We start from the raw sequence: 25,470 nt of genomic DNA, 5'->3' as shown, positions 1-25,470 counted from the left end.
ACAGTTATCAAAAATCATCAAGCAATTACCCACCTAAAAAGTATCCTTGATAGCTGATCTTTTTTTTTTTTTTTTTTTTTGAGACGGAGTCTCGCTCTGTTGCCCAGGCTGGAGTGCAGTGGCACAATCTCGGCTCACTGCAAGCTCCGCCTCCCGGGTTCACGCCATTCTCCTACCTCAGCCTCCCGAGTAGCTGGGACTACAGGTGCCCGCAACTATGCCCGGCTAATTTTTTGTACTTTTAGTAGAGATGGGGTTTCACCGTGTTAGCCAGGGCAGTCTCAATCTCCTAAACTCGTGATACGCCTGCCTCGGGCTCCCAAAGTGCTGGGATTACAGGCGTGAGCCACCGCGCCCAGCCGACAATTCTTTACACTTATTTGAAATGGAATATTCCCAACTGGACCATCTGCTTTGCTACAAACTTAGTTTATTACACAATGTTTTGTATGTAATTATAAATTCAAATGCTGGTAGTATAAGATAATGGACTAACTTAGCTTATTGTTGTAACGCTGTATACAAAGAAAGTCCCCTCAAGCCGTGTGAACTGAACTTGGCAACAGAATGGGCCAGATTCCCTTAGGACTGTGCTACCAAAACTATGAACTATAAAACTGATACCCTGTAGAAGGGAAAAAAAATTCAAATGTAGCAACAGGTTTTGCTCTAAAATTTCTCTCTCTGTACTTACACATACCAAACACATTTATATAGAAGTCATTATGCAACAACTTAAATAAGAAGCTTCTTATTTAAGAAATGGTATATGACAACAAAAAAGTATTCCTGGTAATCATGTGCAAAATCAATCATCTGAAACAGGAATGCGTAACACTGGACCTACACTGGGATTCACTGATGTACAGACAGCATTTTCAAAATGCCCTTTGTATGTCCTCTACTCAATTGTTACCGACCTGATAAGAATAAAGAATTACAATGTCAAAATAGATTTGATATTAACTATATATTAAATACAGGAATCTAATTTTTGCCATTTCTTGCATCAAATTGATTTACCTAAGGCTTTTCCTTTTTTATTTAACTTAATCTTTTACAACTCACTATATCCTATTTATACATTTCAGCATTTAAAGTGCTGTGCGTGCAAGAAAGAAACACACTGCAGACCCACTAAGGCCCTACAGAGTTCTCTAAACCTATGCCTTCAGTATACCTGTTTATTCACATAAGTATGTGAATAGCTCCTAGTTGCTAGACACAGTGCTAGATGCTAGAGATACACATATGCACACATCTAGATCTCTGCCCTCAAGAAGCTCAGTCTAGTTAGGGATGGAAACTAAATAATTCAGTGAAATTATTTACTAAAACAGACGTACATTAATTAATTTAGTGAGTCAAAGAACTACTCTTTCTCCTATCCACAGTTCATTACCTAAGTACTAGAAACATTAGAAGCAGCCAGCTAGTTCTTTCCCTCTCTCCCTCTCCATTTTCTACATTTCTGTCCTTTGGTCTCCTCCCTATGAGATTCCAACAATAAAGCCAATCTTTCATAAGTACTACCAGTCAATGAGAATATTTTTATTTTTGTCTAAAAAGAGGCAGTCTTATAGTGTATGTGGTATTATATTTAAAGCTTTATTGTTCCTCTCTTCCCCAGCAAAAATTATTTTATTAGTTAGAGGTTTAGTGCATTTTTTTAGAGGAAAAAAAAAAAAGAATGCCGGTCTCTAGAGTTTTTATACTTCCTTCAGAAAGCAACTGTTTCCAGTGGTCACAGTAGCTCACATCTATAATCCCAGCACTTTGAGAGGCTGAGACCAGAGGATCCTTTGAGCCCAGGAGTCCAAGATCAGCCTGGGCAATATGCCAAGACCTCATCTCTTAGGGAAAAAAAAAAAATTAGCTGGGCATGGTGGAACACACCTATGGTCCCAGCTACCAGGGAGGCTGAGGTGGGAGGATCGCTTGAGGCTAGGAGGTTGAGACCGCAGTGAGCTGTGAGCATGCCACTGCATTCTAGCTAAGGAGACAGAGCAAGACCCTATCTCTAAAATAAATATATATAAAATACTCTAGTTACACCAGAATTAGCAGAATATTTCTAACTAAAGGCTCGAATCAAGTGTCCATGTGTTAGGCAATTAGATAAATGTTCCTCTTTACTTTTCCCTAACCCCTCCCATGTTCAACATATCTATTAAGTACCTCACATTGTGCCAGACAGGAAGAAGCAACATGAATATATCGACAAACAAAACAAGATAAAGGTCCTTGCCCTCATGGAGCTTCCATTATAATGAGGAAAGAAAAAAATATATATAGTATAATGTGAGGTGGTAAGCAAAGGAGAACAGCCATGTAGGAGTAAGAAAGCAATTTTAAATAGGGTGCTCAGGAAAGCCATGGCTGAGAAATTTGCTTTTGAGCAGAGACTTAAAAAGTAAAAGAGTGAGCCATGTGCATACTCCATCTGCCTGGAACACTTGGGAGAAAGGTGGGTGTTCAAGGCAGAAGGAAGAACAAACATGAAGACCTGAAGTAGGAACAAGTCTGCCAGTGCCAGGAACAAAAAGGAGGCCAGTGTGCCTTGAGAAAAATGAAAAAGAAGAGTGGTCAAAGATAAGGTCAGAGAGACAGCCAGGTCCACAGACCATGTAGGGCTTTTTTGGCCACAGTAAAAACCTTAGCTTTTACTCTAAGAAAGAATGGAAGCCATTAAACGATTTTGAGCAAAAGAGCAAGATCATCTCCTTTACCATATAAATACAGTTGACCTTTGAACAATGCAGGGTTTAGGGGCACTGACCCCTGCACTGTCTAATTTCTCCATGTAACTCTTGACTTTCCCAAAACTTCACTACTAACAGCCTACTGTTGACCGGAAATCTTACCAATAACAAAGTCAATTAACACATATCTTGTATGTTACATGCATTATATAGACTGAATTCTTACCATAAAGCTAAAGAAAATGTTAAGAATCCTAACGAAGAGAAAATATATTTACTATTCATTAAGTGCAAGTGGATCATCACAAAGGTCTTCATCCTCACTGTCTTCACATTAAGTAGGCTGAGGAGGAGGAAGAGGAAAGATTGGTGTTGCTGTTTCTGGGTGGCAGAGATAGAAGAGGTGGAGGAAGTGGAAGGGGAAGCAGGAGAGGCAGGCACACTCCACGTAACTTTACAGAAATACATAGTAATTTCTGTTGGGCTTTTTAAAACTTTCACTTAAAATGTTTACATTATGGGCCAGGTGCGGTGGCTTACGCCTGTAATCCCAGCACTTTGGGAGGCCGAGGAGGGCGGATCACAAAGTCAGGAGATTGAGACCATCCTGGCTAACTTGGTGAAACCCGTCTCTACTAAAAACACAAAAAATTAGCCGGGCGTGGTGGCAGGCGCCTGTAGTCCCAGCTGCTCTGGAGGCTGAGGCAGGAGAATGGCGTGAACCCAGGAGGCGTAGCTTACAGTGAGCCAAGATTGCACCACTGCACTCCAGCCTGGGCAACGGACTGAGACTCTGTCTCAAAAAAATTAATAAATAAATAAATATTTATATTATGGTACCAATCCTTCTTCTACCATTTGCTTTAGTTTCAGTGCCCATATTTTAGAAGGGTCCATGTTGTAAAAGAAGTTAAAGGCAGTCTTGATTAAGTGGAACCCTTCTGCCAGACTGTCTATAGTTAATTTATTTTCTGGCACTGTTTCTTCTACATCTTCTTGCTTATCATCTGGTACTGATTTGGAAGCACTCATCTCCATCAAGTTATTTTCTGTTTATTCCTCTGGTGTGGTGTCTAATTAGCTCTTGAATTTCTTCAAGATGTATACCTGAAACCCTTCATCCTCAACCTTTAAAAAGTATATAGATAGATATAGTTATAGATATAGATATAGATATCCACAATCTCTTTTATGAGTTCCCTGACTGACTCTGTTGTAAATCCTGTGAAGTCATGCACAACATCTGGACAAAGTCTTCCGTAGCAGGTATTTACAGTTTCAGGCCTGATGGCTTTCACAGCTTTTTCTATAACAACAATGGCATCTTCAATATTGTAATCCTCCAGACTTCCATGATGTTCTATCAGGGTTCTCTTCCATAATGCTGACAATTCTTTCCATAGAGTATCATGTGTAATGAGCCCTAAAGGTCCTTAGGACTAATCAATCTGGAGTCTGAATTAGAAATGTTGTGTTTGGAAGAGCGAGCAGACCACTTCAACATAAGGTTAAACTCACAGGGTTCCGGGTGGCCAGGGGCATTGTCCAACATAAGAACTTTAAAAGGCAGTCCCTTACTGGCAAGGTAGTTCCTGACTTCAGGGACAAAGCACAAATGAAACCAATCCAGAAAAAGAGTTATTGTCCAGGCCTTCTTGTTATACGACCAATAGACTGGCAGCTGGTATTTACCTTATCCCATCAAGGCTCGGGGGTTAGCAGCTTTATAGATAAACCGGACTGCATTTGCACAAAACAGTGGAGTTAGCCTATCTTTTCCTGCCTTAAATCTTGATGCTCACATCTCTCTTACTAATAAATGTCCTTTGTGGCATTTTTTTTTTTTTTTCAGAATAGGGCACCTTCATCTGCATTAAAAACCTGTTAGGCAGATATCTTTTCTCCTCAATGATTTTCTTTTTTTCTTTTTTTTTTAGCACTCTCGCTGTGTTGCTCAGGCTGGAGTGCAGTGGCGCGATATTGGCTCACTGCAACCACCACCTCCCAGGTTCATGCGACTCCTGCCTCAGCCTCCTGAGTAGCTGGGATTAAAGGCACACGCCACCATGCCTAATTTTTGTATTTTTAGTAGACGGGGTTTCACCTTGTTGGTCAGACTGGTCTCGAACTCCCGATCTCGTGATCTGCCCGCCTCAGCCTCCCAAAGTGCTGGGATTATAGGCATAAGCCACCATGCCTGGCCCTCAGTGATTTTCTTAAGGGTGCCTAGGAACTCATCTGTTGCCTCTTGGTTGGCAGAAGCTGCTGTTATCCTGACATTTTTTAAGCCAAACTCTAAAACTATCAAACCATCCTTGGATTGGGTTAAATTCTCCAGCTTTAGATCCTTCACCTTTCTTTTGCTTTAAGTCATCGTACAATGACTTTGCTTTTACTCAAATCATATTAGAGTCTATACGTGTGCCTTTCTAATAGCAATCCTGCACCCATATAAAAGCTGCATTTTCAATGTGAGATAAAAAGGTATTTCACAAAAAGTGCAAGATTTTTGCACCTGCTGGTGTAGCTGTAGCAACAGCTTCACAGATTTCTTTTAAAAACAAAACAAAACAAAACAAAAAAATGGTCTTTATCCTGGATTCATTTCTCTTGAAATGGCAAGCAACCAAAGCTGCAGACCTCAATCTATGGTACATATCAAGCCATTCAACTTTTTCTTGTAATGTTGTGACATTTCTCTCCTTGGGAGCACTTCCAGCATCACTAGCTGCATTTCATATGGGTTCCATGGTGTTATTCAAGGTTTATGATTTGCACTAAACATGATGAAACATAGCTGAAAAATACTCAAGAACCACAAAAGATCACTTTTTATTGCGACAGGCAATTAACTGGAGAGACAAACTACTCGTGGAGATGATTAGCATCACATGGCATTTTAAATGGATACTTCCAACACTTGAACTCACTAGAAATAGAGGTGGCTATTACATTATTACAGTAATACATTATGTAAGATGGTTAATTTTGTGCAGTTGATTTAATACTGCATCATTATGTTTTTTCACATTTCTCTCAACTGCAAATGATACCATGTATGGTCTGTGTGAGTTTCGTTAAATTTTAACATTTTATAATAGATTTGTGTATATTGTATGGTAGTAAATGATAAAGTAGACTAGTATCTATATATATTTTATGTATTCGTGACATCTAATTTTTCCTTTTTAGTTTTTTTTTTTTTTTTTTTTTTTTTTTGAGACAGAGTCTTGCTCTGTCACCCAGGCTGGAGTGCAGTGGTGCAATCTCGGCTCACTGCAACCTCTGCCTCCTGGGTTCAAGTGATTCTCCTGCCTCAGTCTCCTGAGTAGTTAGGATTACAGGCGTGCGCCACCACGCCCAGCAAATTTTTGTATTTTTAGTAGACGCAGGGTTTCACCATGTAGGTCAGGCTGGTCTTGAACTCCTGACCTCGTGATCCACCTGCCTTGACCTCCCAAAGAGCTGGGATTACAGGCATGAGCCACCGCGCCCAGCCAGTTTTTTTCTTAATTGAGAAAAAGTCTTGATATTTTTAGGCTATATAGTTCATCTGTGTTTTTTTCAAATCGTCCCAAACCTCCAAAAATTTTTCTGATATATTTATTGAAAAAAAATCCACGTATAAGTGGACCCACACAGTTCAAATCCATGTTGTTCAAACATCAGCTGTATATGCGTTTTCAACTTGCAGCATTTTCCACCAATATGCTAGATACAAAAACTTAGAATGAACAGAAAACCAATTAGTATCTATGATATTATAAATTAGTAAGAAAAACTATTCACCCTAGCAGATAAATGAACAAAAAATTTGAAGAATATAAGAAATGAAATTAATAAACATGAAAAAATGTTCAACTACATTACCACCAAAAAGAAATACAAAAGAAAACAAAGTACCACTTCTTTCCATTGCTAGGAAGTTGGTGGTTCAGTTCTACAATCTCATATCTAAGATCTCTAGCTTCAAAACACTTTCAGAAGTGTTTTGAATTTCAGAGTATCTGGGACACAGACAGGTGATACGGCACAGATACCTTACATTAAGTAACATTCTTGATTCTAGGGCAGCACCCTGTATTCAACCATATTGCTATTTAAAATTTCTTTAAGGGCCAGGCACGGTGGCTCACGCCTGTAATCCCAGCTCTTTGGGAGGCCGAGGCAGGTGGATCACTTGAGGTCAGGAGTTCAAGACCAGCCTGGCCAACACAGTGAAACCCCGTCTCTACCAAAAATATAAAAAATTAGCTGGGTGTGGTGGCGTGAGCCTGTAATCCCAGCTACTTGGAAGGCTGAGGCAGGAGAATCACTGGAACCCAGAAGGCAAAGGTTGCAGTGAGCCAAAATCATGGCACTGCACTCCAGCCTGGGCAACAGAGCAAAAGTCCGCCTCAAAAAATAAAAATAAAATAAAATTTCTTTAGAGAATCTGAAGAATGTACACTGTAAGTGGAATAAATGAGACTAAGTAGCCTCACCTCAGTATAAGTCAAGTTTGGTTGCCAAATTAGTTAACAAAACTTTTGGGTTTTTTAGGGATGTGGGAATTTCAGAATTGCATATAACAAACTGTTGGTTACGAAATTCTTTTCATAAACAATTATGATAACACAGATCAAAAGCCATAAAAATAGCCAGATACAAAGTGAGTCACAGTATCAGATTCACCTAAGAGAACTTTTTCAAATCACAATCCCTTCCCAACGAAGACATTCCATTTTCCCTAGTAGCTTCTTGTAGTAAGCCACTATAACTGACTGCAATTTGTGCTAGGCTGGAAACAGTAAGATAAATTAGAAAGATTTCCCTTATTTCAATGCAAATGAAACAATTTGGAAGTCCTTGGCATTTGTAATGATATTTTGCTTTCATGAACAAGTATCTAAAAAAGAAACACACAAAAATAATATTATCTTAAAAACTGATATTTCCCAAATAACTTTAATCCCCTTGGAAAACTCCTTCATTTTATTTTATAGAGAGATGGAGAGATAACAAAAGAATTCTGATCAGATATGAATGTCAGATCACTCTGGCTACAGTGTGAAGGAGATTATAAAGGGCAAAACTATAGCAAACTGCACTTAAAAAGACTACTACAAGAGTCCAGACAAGGCATAATGGACTTATAACAACATCAAGAAAATTTTAAATCATCCCAAATAATTTCAGAAGTTTTGCCAAGTTTCACATTGACAAACTAAAACTCAAGGGCTGATAGGGCTATGATAGGGAAAATTAGGGGAGAAGAGGGAAACTCGCTAATGATGATGAGAGGCAATACAGACAGGCAGTTAGAAAATAGTATCCAGAGCTTATAGTACCAGACAATAAGCAGTGATCCAGGCAAGCAGGTCCTTAGCATCGTAGAGGTCAGATAAGCAGGTGGTATCCCAGCAATCACGGAAAAACACAGTAAGGAAACATGGCAGCAGGCAATGCTTACAGTAGATAGCAGAGAGCTCCAGCTACAAGATTGGAGTACAGGAATTTAAAAATAGGACATTGTTAACACAGAAAACCAGGACAGAGCAGAACAGATACAGATCTGCACTCAAATAAACCTACTTTTATTTATTTATTTATTTTCAGACAATAAGGATTTATATGTCTCACAATTCCCTGGCCAGGAATTGGGTAAAAGCTAGATTAGGCAGCTCTTCTGCTGCACTGGATGTCATCTGGCATCATTTGGGATCATTCACTCATCTACATTCAGTTGATGGCTGGGCTGGGATGGAAAGTCCAAGAAGGCATCACTTTCATGTGTCCTCACTGAAGTACTCATCCACATGGCCTTCTGGTCTCTCCTGTGAGAGTTTGGGCTTCCTCACAGCATGGGAGTCTCAAGGTAATCAGACTTGTTACATGGTAACTAATTTCTACTGAGTAAAAGCAGAAGCTGACAAGATTTTTAAAAGCCTGTAGTCCCAGCCACTCGGGCTGAGGCAGGAGAATCGCTTGAACCCAGGAGCCAGCGGTTGCAGTGAGCAGAGACTGCGCCACTGCACTCCAGCCTGAGCGACAGAGAGAGACTCTGTCTCAAAAAAAAAAAAAAAAAGTTAGGCCCTTTAGATACAGAAAAGTCAGGCAGGTCATTAATGTAAAATGCTTCAGGGAGCACTAGTTCATACAGAAAGAGGTGAAAGGAAATGGGTTACACAAGTAAAAGGGTCTAAAACTTAAAGTTTAAATAATTAGAATTAGTTAGCTTAATAGTATATCTATACAATAGAACATACTACTATATTTTTTAAAAAGAAGAAAAAAGGGACAGCTTTTTATATGCTGAAGTCAAATGATCTCCAAGGTATATTTTAAATTTAAAAATTATGGTACAAAGCATTAATATAGTAAATACCTTCTACATAAAAAAGGTAGGGGGAAAACAGTAATCTTTATATGTGTTTCTATTTGCATAAATACCATAGAATATACAAAAAATAAAAGTAGTTACCTATACAGAACAGGAAAGAGAAGGAGTGGTATCAAGACTTCTCATTATATGCCTTTTTATATTATTTTGAAACTTGAACCATGTAGCCATATTGCCAATTCAAATACGAAAATACAATTTAAATACAATTTTAAAATGACAAGTCTGAGAATTATGGTAATATACACTGCTGTACCAATTAAACATTGACTTATCTGTACTTATTTTACTGAAGACTAACATAGTTATCTATGACTTATCTGTACCATTTCTAGCTATACACTAGATTTCAAGTTCCTCTGAAGAAAGAACAATAATCTTGATGATAAAGAGCATGTCTTATTCAATTCTGTATCCCCACAGCCAAGCACAGTGCCTAGTACCTAGCTGGTGCTCAAAGAATACATTAAATTAGCCCTGGATTGGATTTCCCTCTAAAGTCACCTCCAATTTTGGACGTAATTTTTAATTGTATTGCTAGTGACTCGTCTATATACAAGAATATACTTAGAATTCGTGTTTGTATAAAAATGAGCAAAGAGAAGCTCTTTACACAACTGTATAACAAAAACACAAGATACAAATTTAACTAAAAACAAAATAAACAATGACCCTTGGATTACTCCAAAGACCTACCAAAAGATGGCATTTAAAATGGGAGCAGGCAGCTATCCCAGATACATATCAAAGTTCACTCAGGGCATTTTTTTGATAGTAGGTGTTGCTAATTAGTTTTGCTTACCCAACTTTAAAATAACCATTACAGTTTCCTTCTCTTAATCCCAACAAATGTTAAGGTGTATGTAACCCTTGAAACGCAAAGGTATTGTTCTTGATGCTGTCCCCTATTCTTCCATGACCTGAGATCTCTTACCTCTATGGCAAACTTCTCGAAGAGCTGTCTCATCTATATTCATTGTACACTTGGTTTCCTCAATTTAGTTTATTACACCCTTCCACTGTAACTCTTCTGCTAAAGCAACAAACCTCAAACTAGTACACCTCAGAAGAACCTTAGCATTTCAGCAGATTTTCCCAGGCTACCACTTCCTGGCTCCCCACTCCCCCTTTTAAGAATCTATAAGGTCTGAGATGAGACCTGGGGAGTTCATATTTTTCATTAGTATCTCCATAATTCTGATACAGGCAGCTTGCCTGAACACACTGGAAAACCAACTAGCTGAGATTATCAGTAACTTTCCAACAGTCAAATTCAAAGCCTCTTGGTCTTCTCTTTTTCTCTCAGCAGCATGACAGCTTCATGAAATTCCTTACTTCATCATCATCTAACACACAACCACACTCCTCTCTCACAACCTTTCTTTCAGTCTTCTTCACTGGCTTCTTGATTTCGGAGAGCCCTTAATCTTTCAGTGATGGTAGTTAGGAGCTCTGTCAGTGTGCCTCTTCCTAACTTTATATATACTTCATAAGCAGTGACAGTCCCACCCATTGCTTCAGCTACCATCTATACAACCTTAAATCCTGCCACTTTGGATTCCACAGATACTCAGAGGCTATGCAGTACAGGAGAGAAAAGATGTTTCAGTATCAGACGAATCTGAATGCAAAATATTTACTCAGCTATTTACACAGTAACATGCCTAAAGACACAGACCTTTTTGAATTTTAGCTCTGTTCTCCTTTTAAAACTGGGAATAGCACCTTTCTAACAAATTTCTGTCCTGATTAAATGAGGGGGGAAAAAAGATTAAATGAGAAGTTCTCTTTACTACATGGACCTGACAGCAAGCCCTGAGGACCCCATGCCACAGGCCTCAGAGGTGGCAAGCAAGGAGAAAGGAGACAACTAATGTGGGGTCAGAAGACTGGCACATACAAGGGGATTGAGCAAGTAAGTAAATACACTGAGGAGATAATAGGAACCAATTTATCACTGCTGGAGAAGAGATTTACAAATACAGAAAGGGAAAAGGCTAGACGAATCCTGAGATGTTAGATTGGAATTGGTTGTATCAGTGTGAACTTTTAAAATACCTGTACATAGGCATAGAAACAGATTCAGATGTGTGTATACATATATGTATTTCCTAGCTCTATCCCCCTAAAAGTGATGACATGCCAGCAGAAATGAACACACTGAACACTCGGATCTCAGTTCCTAAATAGCATCTCTACTTAAAAAAGTAAAATAAAATCAGGATTCCTTGGAAAAATAAATGATTTCAGAGCTGGGATAGGAGAGTATTAAGATCATCTGGAACATCTTGTTAGGCCAGAAAGTAAGGAAATACACCAAGGAGGGGGACAGGTCAAGGAGATAGAGGAGCCAACTTAAAGGCCAAATTTGGGACAATTTGACCAACAAAATGAAATTTTAAAATGACAGTAACTAATAAAAACCACGAAACAGAAACAAATCCAGGAGTATATATTGATATAAATGAATGAATAAATAAATGTATGGAGAAGAAGGAGAAAATCTTCTTTCAGTAGAATATGAACTAATAAATGTAGGTGACAACTTTCACAGTCGTGGCTGATTCAGGTAGCAATCATCAGACCTGAAGGCTCGTGGTTAGAGCCTTCAGCTCTATTGACACACTCCCAGATATCTTCTCACATAAGAATTCCCAATTACAAAAGGAAAAAAACCATAACTTCACAGTAGAGAAACCCAGCAGACTTGAATTTAACAGGTGTTCAAAGTTAAACATCGCTAGTAGCAGGACTATACAGCACGTCTCTTAGTGATGTACTAAGAATATCACGACATTATTTCTATTACATTCCTGCCAACAATGCACTCGGTCTGCACATGAGGAACCACTGGATGAACTTAAGTTGAGGAAAACATGTAACAGAAAAAAAGGACTCTGCTCGTTAAAACTGTCAAGGTCATAAAGGACAGGGAAATATTGAGGAATCATTCCAAACTGATGGAAACTAAAAGATGTGACAATTAAATGCAATGTGTGAACCTGAATTGGATGCTGGACCAAAAAGAAAAGAGAGATACTACTGGGATAGTTGGAAAAATTTGAATGGCAACTAGGTTCGACCTGAAGGTAGTGTTATATCAATGTTGATTTCCTGATTTGGCGGTTATGTAGGAGATTGTCCTGTTTTGCTAAATACACACTAAAATATTTAGTAGTGATAGGGATCATGTCTGCAACTTGCTCTCAAATAATGCAGGAAAAAAGCCAAATGAAATTAGAAATGGTGCATTCCCCTGAAATGGAGAAATAAGGATTAAAATGTAGGACCAGAAATGAGAGATGATGAGGTTGTTTCACTGAAATTTGAGGATCCAATTAGATACAGTAGAAAAAGGGAAAGGGCTGAACACAATTCCAAGGTTACCACTTGGGGCATCTGGGAAAGGCCTTACTGAGCCAAGCACGAGATGTTCCAGGCTCATCTTGTGTTGTGTATACACACGGTACATAGCTAGTACGATGTTAAAAATTAGTTTAAGGCGATTCAGGAGCTTTTTGTTGTACTTTTCTTGAGATTTCTCATTAGGTTTGAAATTATTTCAAAATGTGAAATGAGAACTCGTGACAACTTCGCTGTCTCGCAAAATACCTGGCTCACTGGAAGTGCTCAATAAAAATAATCTGGCCTTCCCTTGCTAAAGAAGGGAAGCTGCCAAAGAAGAAATCCTAGCATCATCTTCAACTCTTTTCCCCCATGTCCAAATGGACTCTCAGGTCTAGTGAAACTACTCAGTTTTCAGTTCTAATCTCATATCTATATTGCCCTATTTCTGGTTCCTATCATCCCTCCCCTGGACCACTGCAACAGCATCTGGTCTCTCTGCTCCATTTCTAACCTCATCCTTGCATTATCCTTGTAACTTTGCATCATTATCTAGAAGTCAGGAGTTACCTTTCAAAACCTGCATCTAATCTTATCATCCCTTATTTAAATACCTCTAAATTGTTCCTGAATGTTAATGCTGATTTCCCAAGAGGCAGACTAAATGCATGTTTAGGGCACCAGTAACGCAAGGGCACCAAAGAGATATTTCACACACACACACACACACACACACACACACACACACACACACACGTGCACATGCGCATACACCAGTGAAATGGGGGAGGCAGCGGGTAAAGGGAGGGAAAAAGAGAGAGAAAGAGGAAGGTGACTTAAGAATTCTTAAGTTTACCTTAAGCTTACTTTAGGATTTGATATTTATTTCTGATTCCATAGTGGATGCCAAGGGTGAGTAGGAACCATAAACTTTCTAATACTTACAGTCTCTAAAACAGTGGTTTTCCCAATCCTTTTCCCAACTTGGCAACAAAGAAAATAATAATTTCTTAGCACGTTGGGATAAGCCACAAACGCTATTCAAAGCCAAAAGAAACCATCCTGGGGCGGGGCGGGGAGGGGGATCTGATATGCCCAGGTCCCATAAACAAGGGTATCTTGCTCTCCGAAACACTGGTAAACCATTCATGGCACACCAGTTGGGAAGCTCTATTTTAAAGGTCTTAAAATGATCCCACTCATTGCCCAAACACAAGGACCCTCACAAGACTTCATTTCCCACTGCAATCAATGCACACGCGCGCGCGCACACACACACACACAGATTCACACACAGGAACAGACAACCACACCCACCCAGACAGAGACAGACATATCCAACAAGACAACTTACATTTCTCCAAACACACCACACATTCTTTCATACTTTGACTTTTTGTATATGCTGTTCTCTCTACCCAGATCAATTCCAAATGATCCTCCAAGACCATATTCAAATGCCACTTCTTTTCCCCAGATCTTATTACACTGTCACTATGAATTGTTAATTGTTTGTTGACATGTGTTACCACCCTAGAATTTGAGCTCAAGGACAAGAATCATGTCTTATTTACCTTTATACCACTGCTCCCACTACAATGGGCATTTCAAATGTTTGCTTAACTAACATATAAAGGAATGTTCATTACATCATCACCAAATAAATTTTCAAATTACATTAATTAAAACAGTGAAATACAATTATAAAACTAGCATTTTTTTCTTCCCAAAACAAGAACACCCACTGTAGGTACTTTTGTAAGAGAGAGATCTGGCATAGAAATATTCATGACACTTGACCATTATCCCAGTCCTAGGGTTTTAAACTGAGGAAATAAACAAAAAACCGGTTAACAAAATGTAAATGTCTAAATCAGTTATGGTATATCACCTGAATGTTTAACTAATCACTTAAATTATATTCATTGACTTTGGTGGCTTTGGGTAGCTAAAATAAATAAATAATATTCATGAAGATGGGAATAGAAAAATGAAAAAATAATACCAACTATCACTTATTGATCATCTCTTCTATTTAAAGCACAGCGCTAGATGCCTTACATATATTATCTTAATCCTCACAATTCAAGGCCACCTGACTCAGAAATTAGACAATTTGCCCAAGGTTTTTGAGGCTAGATTCCACACCAGATTTGACTCCAAAGTCTATGATCTTTTCCCTACATTGCACAGCCTCTACTATACAATGTTCCCATTATATTCCTCTCAAAATTCTCTCTACCACACAACTTTATTTTTTAAATATGAACAATTACCTGGAAAGAAACAAAAAATAGCTATTATGGTGGTGATCAAGGGTAAATGTTGTTACAGTATTTATTCTTTTTAAAAATTAGCAACTTTTAAAAGCAGCATTGTTGAAAAATGAACTAAATTCATAAGACAATACAAAAGACGCTATTCCTATTTTAATTTTTTTAACCTAAGAAAATTAAGGAAACAGAGTAGGTAACATAAAAACTTAAGAAAAAAAAAAGCTTAAGATATTAAACTATATCTAAACAAGCATATATTAACCTTAGGGTACTTATTACCAGGATTCATTAACCGATCCTTGTGAGTGGATTAAGCAGCATTCTTCCAGAAACAGGTGAATTTTGAAAAAGGTTTAAAGAGGAGGCACATGAATTGGAGACAGAGATGTTTAAATTACGGAAACGAGGACAAAGGAAAAAACAAGACTATTTTCTTTTTAAGCACGAATGAGAAACAAGGTTAATGAGATGAAGTTGGTAGAAAGTCTTCAAGGTCAAGCAGGTAAATTTGGAATTAATTTGATAAGCACCGGGGAACTCCTATATATTTTTAAACGGGAAGGTGGCATGTTAAAATATGGCCTTTAAAGATTCAAACTTTGTTCCATCATAAAGTACTGCCTTGAGTTACACAATGTTTTTGCCAAACAGTTGGGGAGGTGGGGAATAATCCACTATCCTTTATGTGTGCTTTATACATACTCTTCTCAAAAAGAGAAACTGACTAAACAAAAATCTTTAGGTAATGGGTGAGCATATTGGGGAGGGGGATCCTTTCAGATATAATGCTTGTGAATATTAAATGCTACTGTATGTTTTAATAAGAATCACAGAACTTTAAGCAAGAAAGAACCTTGGAGATAATCTTTTAGTGGCAACCCCTTCATTTTCACACCAGATTAAATTGAAGCCCAGAACTAAATAACTTGCCTAATGCCATGCATAAACTAGTGGAAGATTAAATACTACAACTCAGATTTTCTAAGCAGTAAGACCTAAAGCTATGCTCTCCAATACTATAGCTACTAGCCACATCTGGCTATAAATTTAAATTGATTTAAATTAAATACAATTTTAAATTGAGTTTCTCAGACACACTCGTCACATTTTAAGTGCTCCATAGCCACACATGATTAATGGCTACCATAACTAACAGTGCAAAAAATATTTCTATGATATTTGTCAATTATACTTCAATAAAGTTGAAGGAAAAAAGAATATTTCCATCATTGCAGAAAGTTTAATTGGACAGAACCGATCTAAAGAATAAGTTTTAGAGAATTCCACTTACTAGAAGTATGAGCCTAGACAAGTTATTTCATTTCCCTTAGCTTCTATTTGGCAGGGAGGGGACAGGGGATTAATAATACCTACCTCATAAAGCATACTTGGTGAGTGGGACAACATGAAAAGCCCCTTATACAGGATCTGACACTTAACAGACAATAAATATTAACACTCTTCCCCTCTGGGTCCTTTTTTCTTTCTACTACTCTATATAACCTCCTTGTTAAAAAATACAAACACAATAACCAACCCAAATTGATATTTTCCTCATGATAGTCTATACGATGTAATTTTCATTTTGTTCTTACTAATTAATTCAAATACTTGCATCTCTCTTCCAAAGTTTCTACTTAAGAATAAAGAAATGAAGAATGAATGTGAGGGAAGATATCTCTAATGAAATGAAAGAGTCTAATAAATTTCCCCTCCTCTTTTTCCCCATTCATGCAAAAGATAAGAAATTATGCTGTTCCTAGACAATGGTACTTTCATATCAATAAAGAAGATTCTATGGTATTTCTACATTATATCCTAACTCATCATCTATACTACTCATTAAATATTAAATGAAGAGATAACACCTCCTTCCTACAGTGCTTTCCTGGCAAACAATAAAAAGGATTTTCAGAATGCTAAGCCAAACTTCAAGGCTTCACAGCTTATTCTAGTAAACTGGCAAATTTAACAAATGTGGATTATAGTACATAAAAAACTTCATAACATGCAATAACCCAGGAAAACAACAAAATTCAACTCAGTTAGTAAACTTCTACCAAAAACTAAATTTTACATAGGAGCAACAATTCATATTTAGCCACAATAACCATTCCTAGGGAGTTGATCAATTTTGCATTCTAACTAAGAATTTAGGCAAAACTTTAAAACATTTGCCCTTAAACATACACCAAACAAGATTTCCACGTTTCTGGAAAACTTTTCTTGTTTAAAAGTGGCCATATTAACTCTCAAGCGGGGGGCAGAAGTACTCTCAATAACAAACCTCCTTGCAATTTTCTGCTAGTCTCTTACTTTGCTCCTTAAAGACAACTTACTAAAAACCATGATCACTGATCCCGCTTTTAGAGTTTGTAAGTCATAAATAAATACTAAACAGATAACAATGGATACTGTACTGTACACCTCAATTATGTTTAACAGACAAAACTATTTTAAAAATACAAATCACAGTTTAATAACAACCTAACGAAGTCATACAACTTAAAAAAAAAAGCTGAAAAGTTTTTATTACCATCTCACGTAAATTGTATTACTATCCCACTTTCTTATACTTTTTTTTTAAAGTTAGGCATCTATGCCCAAACTGATTAAATCGAGTATGAGAGATCTATACTTTTTTTAAAAGTCCTTCAACAATAATGAAGTGTACACTGGTCACAGAATAGTTCAAATGAAATTTCCTGAGGCTGCATTCTAAGTACATCCGACCCAGAAAGTATTTTTAGCAAGTACGTTCAATCAATGCTGGTTTTATGCCTAGCCTAAATTAGAAATTGGGTGTTATAAATTTAAAGTAACAATGTTACTAGGGACATTTTAAAAGATATTTAATTAGAACATAAGAAAAAAACACAAGTTTGACTCAATTCAATACCTACAGCTCTGAAGCTAAGATGTTAGAAAATGGGCAGTAAGAAAAATCACATCCTCGTCTATTACTACTTTTGAGGAACCCGTGATTTTCTAACTTAATAAACATGGACCTACTCAACTAATATTTTTAAAAACTACAAAATAGTGGTGCCTCCTTGGATTTTAAAAACCTCTTGCCAAATTTTTAAAACAGACTGGCAAAATCACAAACATTCCCATGTACAAAATAGACTGTTTCTCTTATAAATCACTGAAGATTATGATACTATGGGACCGTGCGTGTTTCAATGCAAAATGTAACAAAGATATGTGTACCATAAAAAATGCGAAGAGACATAAAAATTGCTTTTGTGGTAATTGGAGCATAAATTTATTCTAACAAAAAAACAGTGATGTCCACAAAATGATCACACTTACGAGCTAGTGAAGAGGTTCTGTAGAATACACAAACTTCTGCTTACGAGTTTTTTCTTTAAAAGAAAGCTGAATTTATATTAGTCAAATTCAAGATTTAGATGATATACCTAGCTCTATTCCATTAAGCACAGTTTAGGCTCTGAACAATCCTTTATTTTAAGGCCATCTCCTTCCCCCTTAAAATTGAAAAACAATTTTTTTCCTCTGGCACGTTAAAGTTCAGAAAACCAAGATTTAAAAATGCCCTGGCTTTTACTGTTCCAGTCTTCTTTCTACTCTAATTGTCTTTTGCAAGTCGGACACATTGGCCTTTTGTTTTTATCTTTCTCCATAAATATGTTTTCAATGTGACCAATCAGCTGTACTGTTTCAACTGGGCCCAAGATCTGGACACAGAAACTTAATATTACTGAAACCTCTTATTCGAAAAGCAGCTGGCATATTGCAGATGCATAACAAGTTATCCTAGAACAGGCGTTTTGAAAAATCCTACAAATCGTCCTTGTACATACTGATGTCACTACATGATGCAAGCCCAGACATAAAATCTTCCACCCTAAGTTTTGCAGAAACATCCACACATCACCTGTGCAACTGTAAGCTGTTCCATTTTATGGAAACCCTGCGAAATGCATCACTGTTTACCCACATCTCAACTTTTTTTTTTTTTTTTTTTGGCTCAACTACAGATTCCCAAATACAGGTATATACTGGTAGAATCATAACAGGCTTAAAACTTCAATGGTAGGAATAGTTGGCTCATGCAGCGTGCAAGAAGCGCTCATATGAGCCAATTAAAAAAAAAAAAAAAAGGAATTCTACCAGCAATGGAAAACTCAAGATTCCAAAGCTTTACCTAGAGTTTAGGTACTGGGAACATTCCATCTCCGCACCTATTCCATCCCTTGTCCCTTCGCTGACCCATAACAGAGATTCCAACTCTAACCCCCGCAAAAGCAGAGGTCCCAGGAAGAAAGGACAGAAAGCGTTTTTTGTTTGTTTGTTTGTTTTTGTCCTTTTTTCCTTCCTTTCAAATCATCCTCGTACCTCCGGCTTGCCCCACCTGGCTCACCTCCCAGGAGCCACACATGCAGGTAACAGCCTCGCGTTCAACGTGCAGGGCCGAGAGGCCGGCGGGGACCGGAGAACCTCTTACCTTCGTATATCACAGCCGCGTCCTCTCGGCTGGAGAAAAAAAGCCTCGAGGCCCCGGCGCGCAGAGGAGAAGCGCGTCCGCCGTGCCGCTCCGGGGGGCTACCTCAGCGCCCCCCGAGCAGCCGCCGCCGCAGCGGTCGCGCCACGACCCGGAGCCGCCAGCACCACCTCATGCTGCTGGGCAGCCGCGGGCCGGCGCCGCTGGGGAGGTGGCACGGAGGCGGGCAGCCGGCGACCTCTCCTACCTCCCTGCAGGGATGAGATAATCCACACCCCCAAAAGTGCGTGGGGGAGGGGGCCTGGCCCCAATCCTCCGACCCCTCGGCCAAAGCCAAGTCTCTTTCCTCTCCCGCTCAGGCCCAATTCCGGCCCCTGGGACCCAGGAGTCCTGAGAGAACAACGTTGGTAGTGGGGCGCGAGGAGCGGAAAAGCGCACTGCGCGGCGTGAGCTGGCGGGTAATCCTGGGCAGCGTTTGTGTGTGAGAGTGCAAGAGGAGCTCAGTCACCCCCCTCCTTCTCCACCTCCTCTTCCTCCCCCTCCTCCTCCTCTATCTCTTCCTCCTCCCTCAAGCACACCCCCTCTCCTAGGCCGCAGCATAGCAACCGAACATGGCGGCTGCGCAGGCGCCGCCAGTCAGTGGCCAGGATCGGCGGCGGCAGCAACAGGAGGCGATCTCGCGAGAGGCGAGGCCAAAACCCTGCCTCGCTAGCGCAGGGAGAAGTCGCACCAGTCGGAGCGCAGAGGGGCACGCAGGTGCGAGAGAGAGCGGCCTAGGAGGATTGGGAGGGCGGATTGGAGGGGGAGGCGGAGCGCTGTGGCCCCCGCCCCGCAGCCGCGTCGCGATTGGTTGTTTGGACTGCGACCCCTGCAGGGACCGGATTGTGGGCAAGAAGCGTGTGTTAAAAGGGAAAACCAGACCACCTGGCAGCAGGTCGCCCCAACCTCAGTGCTCCTGGAGGATATAGGTTTTGGGGGGCAGTTTTGAATCATTTCCTCTCCTAAACGTAGGCTCCAAAACAAAGCCTCAGCAACCAACCTGCGTTTATAAAACAAACGTTCCGGGGGTGCCTTCTGTGTGCCTGGAACGGTGTGCTTTTTAAAATTTAATTCCTTCTAATAACATGAATTTGGTGTTATCACGCCAGGGTTTTTAGCCAGGTGCATTATAATATTTCATTGGTGATACAAACTTATTGGTAATACGACAGTTGCCTACTGGCGAATGATCTCAGCTGAAATGGGGGAAGAAGGGATTTGGGGACCGCCACACTTCCTTTTTGCCCAATTTTTGTTAGAGCATCCTATCAGAGCCTACCTTTATAAAGACGATCTTTGAAAAACCACTTTCCCAGGCCGACAAAATGACTACAAATCAGGGGAATGTGAACAAATCTGGAAAAGATAGAAATTTCTATTGACTCTCTTCTCCCTCACACCTGTTAGTTTTTCCATTTGAAAAAGACAACTTGTCAATCCATGTTTCCAGCTTTACTTCCTTCACTTGCTTTTCTTCCCAGATCTCTGTTGTAGCCAGTGCTCATTCATTCCTCCCTAAATATGCATTCCTGCCTCTGACTCTCCATTTTCTGTCTTCGATCATGCCATTCCCTCTGCTAAAATGCTCTTCACCTCATTGTCATCTGTCAACATCCAGTCATCCTCCAACCAAAGATCATATGAGACTTCCACCAGAAATTGAATGTTTCATATAAATGGAATCATACAATATGTAATTTTTGTTTAGAGGCAAGGTCTCGCTATGTTGTCAGGCTGGTCTCCAACTCCTGGGCTCAAGAGATCATCTTACCTTAACCTTCGGAGTAGCTGGGATTACACATGTGAGCCACCTGGCTTACATGTAGTCTTGTGTCTGGTGTTAAGCAAGACACAAAAGTTCCTGAGTGGAACTTCCCCTGCAAGTCACCAGGATGGACCCTTTGAAGTTACCAATACTCACCATTATTCCTTGAAAAATCTGAGTTCACCTTAAATCTACCTGCCTGCAACCCTGGAAAGAGAAGAATCAATAATTGTCCTTAAAAAAAAGAGAGAGAGAGCTTTAGACTGTGCCCCAGGCTCACATGGGCCCACTGAAAATTGAATTGGGAAATAATAAATTAGTATATCTCACACTTTAATGTACATGCTGATCACCTGGAGTTCTTATTAAACTGCATGTCCTAATCCATTAGGTCTAGAGTGGGCCGAGACTCTGCATTTCTTTTTTTTTTTTTTTTTCAATAGAGACAGGCTCTCACTGTGTTGCCCAGGCTGATCTTGAACCCTCCTGACCTCAAGCAATCTTCCTGCCTTGGCCTCCCAAAGTGCTAGGATCACAGGAGTGAGCCACTGCACCTGGCCTAGAGACTCTTTCTAACAAGCTCCCTGGCTTTTGGACCACCCTGGAGTAGCAGGGGTGTAGACTACTGTTCCTTAAACTGGAGTCTAAGAAAAAATATATGCAAATTATCTACAAAATATGTAAATATTTTGCTCTTACTTAAATTATGTTCTTTTAAAAGTTAATATATTCTAGTCACTATGCTGGATCATTTGATGACCACCTTGTAACGAAACCCTGCACTTGATTTTGTATTTGGCACCAACCACAAATTTAATTTTCTGGGGCTAATGGGAAAAGAATAGAATACTTCTTGTGGAAAGGACAGCATTCTGGCTAAGTGAAGGTCATACGTCCTTTACGGCACACTGCACAAAAGTTTAACAGAAATTCAAATAGAGAAGAATGTTGAGATAATTAAGTCAATTATAAGCATGCCAAACAAAAAAGTGCATACCATAGCAGTGAGTTCCATATTCTCATATCAAAGGACAATTTAATTTCAGCAAAACAACAAATATCATTCACCACACATTACATACATCATATTAATTGAATTTTTTAAATTTGTGAATTTAATTTCTAAAATTGTTTTAGTTTTATAGACGTGAGCTATAAGAATAAGAAATTATTACCTAAAGTTTATGTATAATTAAGAGACATAATTAAAATGACTTAACAGTTGGAAGTTAGCAAGAATTTTTTTTTTCATTCAAAAGTGGCCTCAAACATTACTGGATATTGGCAGACACTGCTATTGACTGTTTTTTTTCCTTGTCTGCAGTCTGCCCTTGACTGTGCTTTGGGAGAGTAAGAGCAAAGGTTGTATCCACACTTGGAGGATGTTGGCAGGCGAGGACTGGCCGTTTTGCACTGTGTGGTCAATGGTAGGACCTCTCTTAACCCTGGGTAGCTACAGCCAGAAGGGAACAAGCATTTGTTCTTGCCTGTATGGGCCTTGGCAGTGACCCCAGGCAGCAGCCGTGGAGAAGAAACTTTGACTAGGCACTGTGGCTGACTCACCAGCCACCCACTATCAGTAACTGGAGAGGACTCCTTTGGAAGAAATGAGTAACCGTAGGATCACTGGGGATACCTAGGGAGAAGAACCTCAAGGGAAGGTTGGACTCTACTCGCTAGGTAGAGCTCAGAGTGGTATGAATTTTAACTTCAAAAAGCACATGACTTAAACTGACTTGATTTTGTTGCCTATGCTGGTGAGGTGGGACATACAAAGGTATACAGGCTTTCAGTCAAATGTGAGTCCTATCTAACCTGGTCCCCAACAGGAGACCTTGGTTAGGTACCTGTCTGCCTTAGCTAGTCAGTTAAGGGAGAATTTCATCTTTTTACCTGCCTGGAATCTTCATGCATAAATTAAAAGCAAAAGCAAGCAAATTTAAATAATTTAAACCTTTAAAGAGGTGTCACACATGTTTCCAATAAGTTCAGGATTCTGTAGCTTGGGCTTCCTTTAATCACAGAGCTGTGTTAAATATACTTAAAAAAATTCAAAATCCTATACCATATACCTCTGAGGCAGCTGGCCCAGATTTGTCACCATGTGAGCATGGCTCTCCCTCTTCATTTTCAGCAATTCTTTCCTTTTTTTCCTTTCTTGCTGAATAGCAGCAGAAGACCCATTAGCAATCCTGATATCAGGAACTCTACAAAAAAGTGTAAAATTTTAAAAATCTAAGACTTCTTCCTACTGTCAGTCCCACTCCCAAAAGGTGGGCACTATTGACAGTTCTTGTGTACACTTCCAGAATTTTCTCTGAATATATAAGCTAAACCTACATCTCTTTTCCCTACACACAAGGGATCATACCATATTTCACTTACAAATGTGTGTGGAAATAATTCCTTAACAAAACATGTAGATACATGTCATCTAAGGGCTGAGCCATAATATATTTAACTTTCTCTAATTAATGGGCATCAGGCTGTTTCTAGTACTTTGCTATTACAAATAATGCTTTAAAGAACATTTTCATCATAAAGCTTTGTACACATAATGAAGCATTTCTTTAAGACAAATTCGTGGAAATGCAATTGCTGGGTTGAAGTGTATGGCCATGTTTAACTTTGATAAATGCTGCCAAATTGACTACTGATTGCCTCACTGTGTGAGAGTTATTACTATTATAATCCACCTCTTCCTTATCGTTCTGGGTTTTGTATTTTTCACATTAAAAAAATCCCACATTTTCTTCTAGTACTTTTAGTTGTGTTTTTAAAATACTTAAAAATCCATGATCCTGATCTCAGGATTGCTAATGGGTCTTCTGCTGCTATCTGGGAAATAATTTTGGTGTAAAGGGATAGAGATGTAGCTTTTGTTTTTTTAAATAACTATCCAGTTGTCCTAATACCACCTTATGGAATAAACACACACCCACACACATACACGCACACACACACACACCAAATTGCTTTCATCAGATATGAAATTCTCAAAGTTTTTGTTGGATCTAGACTGTTTTTTTTACTTCATGCCATTGAACTATTTATTTACTCCATCTCTATTTTCATTTCTTGTTGCTGCTGTAACAAATTACCATAAATTTGGCCACACGTGGTGGCTCATGCCTGTAATCCCAGCACTTTAGGAGGCAGAGGCGGGTGGATCACTTGAGGTCAGGAGTTCGAGACCAGCCTGGCCAACATGGTGGCCAGTTATAGTATAGGTGGGGTTCCATCTATACTAAAAAAATACAAAAAATTAGCCAGACGTGGTGACACACACCTGTAGTCCCAGCTACTCGGGATGCTGAGACGGAGATTCACTTAAACCTGGGAGGCAGAGGTTGCTGTGAGCTGAGATCACACCACTGGACTCCGCCTGGGTGACAGAGTGAGACTCCATCTCAAAAAAAAAAAAAAAAAAAAAATACTCCCAAAAAACAAACAAGAAAATTACCATAACTTTAGTGGCTTAAAAGAGCACAAATTTATTATCTTACAGTTCTGGACATCAAAAGTCCAAAACAGGTTGCCAAGCTGTGTTCCTTGAGGAGGCAGGCTCTAGGGGAGAATCTGTTTCCATGCCTTTTCCAGCTCCTGGAAGCCACCTGCATTCTTTGGCTCATGGCTCCTTCCACCATCTTCAAACCTAGTAGCATGGCATCAAGTCTCTCTCTCATCATCTTTTCTGCCTTTTTTTCTCCCTCTTGCCTCCCTTTTATAAGGATCTTTGTGATTGCATTGTGTCTACTCATATAATCCAGGATAATATCCACATCTCAAAATCTTTAACTTAACCACATCTGCAAAATCCCTTTTACCGTGCAAGCTAACATTCACAGGTTCTATGGATTAGGGATCTTTGGAGGCCATTATTCTGTTGCTATGGTCTCTAATCCCAGGCTCTTTTACTATTGGAATTTATAATGAGTTTTAATATCTGAAAGAGTTCATTGCTGCTTATGACTTCTTTTTCCAAGATGAACATATTTTAATTATGTGAATTTAAAATATGTGAGTCCTTGATTGTGACTGAAATAATAAATTACATTGACAGCATATATAGGGTACCTAGTATAGCTGGTATAGATTATCTGAAAAAAATTATCCATTATAATTGCGTATATAGAATGTAATGTGTATATAGAAATGTGTTCTTAGGACACTGATTATACATATTACAAACCACTTAATCTGTATCTATTTCTTCTTAATGTAAACATTAATGCAAATTAGTCCTCATAATTTTCATTCATTTAAAAAAATATATTGCTCACTTACTATTTGCTAGGCACAAGAGGTTACCATTGCCCTCTAGTCAAGTATTTTTTATTCTTAGGATTGTGACTTATTAGTGGATTGTGAAATCAATTTGGTGGATCATGACTAGCATTTTGAAAAAAAAAAAGGAACTGGAATAGACTAGAAAATATCAGAGTGTATCACACAACATGAAGATAAGCATTGTACTGTGAAACTTTAACTTT

General features: G+C 38.9%; 1 protein-coding gene across 10 annotated transcripts in view; it reads right to left on the bottom strand.

Annotated features, from left to right (window-relative positions):
- PTPN4 (protein tyrosine phosphatase non-receptor type 4) overlaps positions 1-25,470 on the bottom strand; it is a 247,054-nt gene that overhangs the window by 202,136 nt on the left and 19,448 nt on the right. For 6 of the 10 annotated variants that reach the window (XM_034953955.3, XM_034953957.3, XM_034953959.3 and 3 more), the window contains exon 1: positions 19,177-19,316. The exons of 3 other annotated variants lie outside the window; for them this stretch is intronic. The gene's annotated coding sequence lies outside the window, so the exon portion shown is untranslated. Of the gene's footprint in view, positions 1-19,176; positions 19,959-25,470 lie in introns of those variants that run through there. One more of the 10 variants, XM_034953958.3, reaches the window with a different exon arrangement.

Source organism: Pan paniscus, chromosome 13, assembly GCF_029289425.2.
Source record: "Pan paniscus chromosome 13, NHGRI_mPanPan1-v2.0_pri, whole genome shotgun sequence".
Taxonomy (NCBI): Eukaryota; Metazoa; Chordata; class Mammalia; order Primates; family Hominidae; genus Pan; species Pan paniscus.
The sequence above is the reverse complement of the archived record's forward strand: the minus strand, read 5'-3'. Positions and strand labels throughout refer to the sequence as shown.